This window comes from Neophocaena asiaeorientalis, unplaced genomic scaffold (genome assembly GCF_003031525.2).
Source record: "Neophocaena asiaeorientalis asiaeorientalis breed wild unplaced genomic scaffold, Neophocaena_asiaeorientalis_V1.1 scaffold284, whole genome shotgun sequence".
In the NCBI taxonomy this organism is placed as follows: Eukaryota; Metazoa; Chordata; class Mammalia; order Artiodactyla; family Phocoenidae; genus Neophocaena; species Neophocaena asiaeorientalis.
The window spans coordinates 1,772,087-1,778,175 of NW_020173488.1; the positions used below are offsets into that span (position 1 = coordinate 1,772,087).

At 41.2% G+C, this 6,089-nt stretch overlaps 1 pseudogene; it reads left to right on the top strand.

Moving 5' to 3' along the window:
• The first annotated feature begins 521 nt into the window (after positions 1-521).
• LOC112401224 (DNA-directed RNA polymerase III subunit RPC4 pseudogene) lies at positions 522-1,823 on the top strand (annotated as a pseudogene).
• The last annotated feature ends 4,266 nt before the right edge of the window (positions 1,824-6,089 follow it).

Consider the following 6,089-nt stretch of genomic DNA (forward strand, 5'->3'; position numbering starts at 1 on the left):
CAGCCAGTACAAACAGAACCACCTAGTTGTCTGCTGCTAATCACAGATGTGCACGTGGGTATCTCTAGGCCCTTGGAGACCAGATGCTCTGCTAGCCAACACACACACATATGAACTTAAAAGAGCTTATTGTTTTAAGCTTGGAGACCAGATGCTCTGCTAGCCAACACACACACATATGAACTTAAAAGAGCTTATTGTTTTAAGCATATAGGTTTTGTGGTTGTTGGTTACACAACATTATGGTAGCAGTAGATAACCACACAGAACCCATTATAATAGCATATTATGTATTTCCAAAAATATATAAGTTAAAAAACCTCTTCTTAATTTTAATAATGTTGATGAGTAATCAGCAAGCTATAAGAATTATAGAAATAAAATAATTTATTACTTTTTTATTGTTTTTTAATAAGATGAAAAGATACTCAACTGAACTCAGGTTAAGTTTAAAAAGGTGTCGTGGACTTCCACCCCGGCACCGAGGCCCGGCTGCAGGTTGCCTAGGTGGTGAAGTCGGGATGCGCGTGATGCGGAGCTCCAGCCCCGGTGCGCAGGGGCAACATGAAGAAAACGTCACAGGTGAGCCCAGCACCCCGGGAGGGCCCCAACCCTTCCTCTCTGGGGCACAGGGGTCTTTTCCTGCAGAGGCCGGTGCCTCCCCTCACCCCGGGCTGCCTTCCCTCCATCCACTCCAGGGACCTCACCCTCAGGGAGTCAAGAAGAAAACCTGCACCCCAAATATCAGTCGTAAGATCAAGGAAGAGCCCAAGGAAGAAGTAACCATCAAGAAGGAAAAGCGTGAAAGGGATACAGACAAAAGCGTGAAAGGGATACAGACCGACAGCGAGAGGGCCATGGACAGGGCGGGGGGTGCCCAGAAGTGTTCCGGTCCCACTCCATCTTTGAGCAGGGCCCAGATGATATGATGAAGAAAAAGGGGAACTAAGGCTGTGAATGTGTCGGACATGGGGACCTCTCACAACATCAACATCAAAAAGAACAAGAGGGAGACGGATGAAGAAACAGAACAGATCCTGTGCACGCTGGAGAAGGATGATTTCATCGATGAGCCTGGGCTGAGGAATGACACTCGAAATATGCCTGTGCAGCTGCTTCTGGCTCACTCGGGCTGGCTTTTTAAGGAAGAGAATGAAGAACCAGATGTTAAACCTTGTCTCAAGGAAGAGGACATGGAGGTGGGAGGGGCCTGCTGTGAAAGTGAAAGACGAGCCACGAGATGAGAGGAGGAGGCCAAGATGAAGGCTCCCCCCAGAGCAGCCAGGAAGTCCCCCGGCCTCCTGAAGGATATGTCTGTGGCAGAGCTTTCAGAAAGCTGAGCCTCACGCAGGAGGAAGAGCTGCTGTTCCTGCAGCTGCAAGACTGGCTCCCCGGGGGCTTCCCTGGTGGCGCAGTGGTTGAGAGTCCGCCTGCCGAAAAAAAAAAAAAAAAAAAAACTGGCTCCCCTGCCAGCCGCCTACTCTGGATGTCGAGCCTACCAAATCAGCGGTGCAGAGCGAGGACGGACAGATGGTGGTTATAAAGCAGGAGAAAGACCGGGAAGCCAGGCTGGTAGAGAATGCTTGTACCCTAACCGAGGGTCAGGTTGGCAAGCTGCTCATCTGCAAGTCGGGGAAGGTGCAGCGCCTCCTGGGCAAGGTGACTCTGGACGTGACGGTGGGGACCGCCTGCTCTTTGCTGCTGTCCTGTCTGTAGGCCTTGGAGACAGTAGGATGGGTGAGACGACAGTCCTGGGACACGTAAAGCACAAACTTGTATGCTCTCCCAATTTTGAATTCGTGTTGGATCACAAACACTGGTAAAATAAGCAGACAGAGGATGGTGGTGGCCGTGCTAACAGCGGTTGCTGCCTGCTCCAGACGTTGTGATCTAAAATCTGTTCGACCCAAAAGGGGCCTGTTTAACCCAGCCACGGTCCCCGTTTTGTCCACAGAGCCCACGTGGCTCCCTCCCACAGCAGCTGTGAACGGCGCGAAGACCTTCCCACAGCACCGAAACTGCTTGCTGCTGGGCGTCTTGTCCCTGCTACTTATTTTTATAGTTATGTTTCGGCTCTTCAACTGACTGCATCCTCCCCAGGTGGAGAGGGGACGGTCTGTGGGAAAGGACAGGCTCCTTCTCTTGGTAACGTCTTGGTTCTCAGGGAAGAAAATGGAAGGATGGCTGCTGCTGCTTTTGCTCCCTCCTTCCTCCCTAGGGGCGGCACCCAAGAGAGAGCAGGGACTTGAATCTGAGACTCAGTCGCAGCTCTGTCTCTTACCAACTGTGTGACTGGACAAACTACCTAACCTTTCTGAGCCTCATATTCCTCTTCTGACAAAAATGAGGGTGATACCTACCTTCCAGGGTTGGTGTGACGATGAAATGGAATATTGTCAATGAAAAATCCTTGCACAAGGCCAGACATACAAAGTTGCCACTCAATTAATGTTAGATTAGTTTACCAAAAAAACAAAACAAAAAAATGGTGTTGTGATATCTGTAGTTAACACTTAAAAATATTCATAGAAATTGTCTTCTATTGTAGTTTACTTAAAATCAACATACTGAGCAGTAGGAATGACTTTTGGGAATTCATTGCTGGGATACATAACTGCTATATATTTGAAATATTTCGTATCTCAAGGAGTTAAAAGAAATTTAAGAAATGGTGTGTTTTGGGTCAAAGGTAGTCAAAAAGTACCAAAAATTTAAAAACTGTGTCTTTGTAGTACTGTCTAGGCATGTAGTTTGCAGCCCAAATAACCAAGGTCTCAAACAACTAAATTTTGGATGCCAAAAAAATATGCAGTTAGAAGTATGACTGTGCTTACCATCAAAATCAAAATTTAACATATGGCTTGATAATATAATTGACAGTGTTTATGAGTAGAATTTAAAAGTAAGTCACAAAGGTGACCAACTCATCAAGCAGAGTGTTTATTGGTAATAAAATGTAAACAAAAGAAATAGGATATTTCTAATGATTTTTTGGTTAATCTATGCATTTCATAGATTAACATAGATTATCTTATGCTCATGCATAAAATAGGGATATTCTCATTGACAAAACTAGGGCAGGTTGTAGAACAAAGCTCCCCTTCTCCACTGGCTTTGATAAATGCTCGTTGGAACTTTGCTTGAAAATCTCCATTTTTTCTCTGCTAAATACAGTTTCTGATGCTTTTCAGGTGAGCAGGAACAAAATGAAAATAATAAAGTTTTTGTTGTTGATTGCTTTGTCATATTCCAGGCAGTATCTTCTTCAAAGTGTATTATTCCTGAGATTAAAAGTGAAGGTTGAATACATTTCTGACATAGATCAAGTTTGTGTGTCTGTGCCTCACTACACCTGCTTTCCTTCACTTGTAAATTACTGTGTCTGGTAGTACCATATAAGTCTGTTATGAACATTAATGGGAAAATGCATGTGAAAAGCTTGGCACAATATCTAACAAATAGCAAATGCTGACTAAAGTTAACTATTTATTACAGATCATTCCTGAAGGAGAAGCATTTCTGTGGATAGTATATCCCATTCACTATATACTGATTTTTAAAATCTTTTGATTTAAAAGATGACTTTTTCTTATCTTCATTCCCATCACTCAATAGTAGTGATCTTATCTGAGCCTTTGTTCCCTATGGAACAATTACAACTTCTACTCCATCAAAAGAGAACTAAATCAAACTGTACTAGTAGATTCATATAATCAGAAAATATTTATTGTGCATTTAATGAATCATAGCACTCTATCAGAGATTCCTCAGGTCATGGGCACCAAAATAATATAAAATTTTCTGACGCTGTAACTTATTATTCACCTCACTATGCTCTAAATGAGCAGCACAACCATAATTTTATTCAAGACTGATCTTAAATGTTCTTTTTCCACACCTCCCTTGCACATCCCTGACCCAAGTTATGCCCCGCTCCTCTGAACTCTCAGAGAAGTTTGTCCATGCCACCATCATGACACATCTCATTTACAAGGCGTGTATTGGTCTCTAAAATATGATTTGGTCTGGTTTTCAAAATATATGATGAAAGGTTGCAGAGAAAATATGGCCTCAGCACTTTACTAGCACAAGTTTATGAAAAGGAAAATTAAGGGCAAGATAAATCATTTTGTTCACCTCAAGTAAGAAACTAATGGTGTGCTAAATACACTAATTCAAAATGCATGGCTACGAGGAAGTAATAATGGTCTCATCACCAAGGTAAAGATATCTTCTTGGAAAACAAAATAGAAGTAAACAAAACACCACTAGGTGTCACTGGGGAAGGAGAAGAAACAAGAGAAGAAGGTTAAGGAGGAGTTAAGTTGAAGTCTTACCAAAAATGCATTATTTATGAAAAGATGAATAGCAGCTTTTGCAGAAAAGATAGCATGACATCAACAGTTCCCAAGAAGTGCAGAAGTAGAGGGGGAAAGAGTGTAGCTTCAATAATTCTGAAAGCAGCTGCTGAGATCAAACCAGAAGAACTCCAGCTGCTTGTTCTGTGAGCATTGCCAAAGGTTTCACATGCTAAATATGTATCAGAACTCCCGGAGAACACCAACACTTAAAATAGATATTAACAGACAGAAAATGATATTCCAGTCCTTTGAGAAAATTTGATATTTAGTTCTAAATTTTGTTATGATTGTGTAACTTGGGGTAAATCACTTAAAACTTCCTGCTTCCTTCAGTGTCATCTTTTACACAATAAGAAGAGAAATACAGGATTTCTGATTTACAGGTTGTCTGTGGAGATAATATAAGAGCAGGTATTCTATAAATTACTCTTCTAGAATTAATATCATTATCAATTTTACTCATTAATTTATTTTTCTTACATATTTAAAAGAAAATAATTATTTTAAATCGTTATTTTATTAAAGAAGAATTTCTTTTTGGAAAACAATTTATGCTTTGAATCATAAAAAAATCATGATCTAAAACAGTTGAAACTATTTGGAATTCTCCCACTGTTAGTTCGTCTATTGTTCATCTATTATCTTTTGGAGGCCCTAGTTTCTTTAGCTATTATTAAAAGAATTGTGAGTTGGGATGGGCTGGTTGGACAAAAGAGGATTTTTATGCAATATATCAGTAAATTGCTGGAATAAGGAGGCCTATGGTCCAGACTACAAATTCTGTTTTCAAAGATTTTAGACAGTGATATTTTCCTTAGGAAAATTCTTTTCTAGGACTTATCCAAAGTGCTAAAGTCATCTTGTCCCTGATCCCAACCTGGACATAAGTCAAGTATAACCGTTCTAAAGTTGGTTTTGTGGTTTTTATCATAAATGGCCCCTGCTTGATCTCCCTGTGCTTCCCAGGCCCCAGCCATGGGTGCTCTGCTATGCAAATCTTGCTCATTGTATAACTCTCAACACAGTAAGACCCATGCTCACAGGCTCTAATTCATGCTACACACTTGCTGAGCAGGATTACCTGATTATCTCACCCCCTCATTTTACAGGAGGAAATAGAGAGTTCTCATGATTTACTCAGCAGCAGTATTGTAGAAGCATATTTATGTATAAATTATCATTTATCTCCAAGAGAGGCTACTTCCAAAGGCTCCTACAAAACTACTCCCATAGTTATGTTTCTAAAAAATCAAGCAGGGAATTCCTTGGCGGTCCAGTGGTTGGGACTCGGTGCTTTCACTGTTGGGCCAGGTTCAATCCCTGGTCGTGGAAACTAAGATCCCACAAGCTGTGGGACATGGCCAAAAAAAAAAGAAAAAAGCAAGCAAAAAAGTGCAATCTTGTCACTCTCCTTTATAACCAACGAACCTTCAAAAGAACCTCAAAGAACCCCAATGCATCCATCAAGTCATATCTTCATCACTCATTGATTCATTTAATATATATTGATTGAAAAACAAGAGACATTGAGGTAGATGCTGGGAGTACAGTAAACCATACAGAAATGTTCCCTACCATCAGGGCACTTAAAGTTTAGTACATGAGAAAGGTTGTACAGATGATTACAACTACATTATTTACACAAAAGACTAACTGAGCTTCTGGCTTTCTCCCACCCACACTCTCTTAGCATCAGTTACACCACTCTTCCCACACAATTCCCAGCTT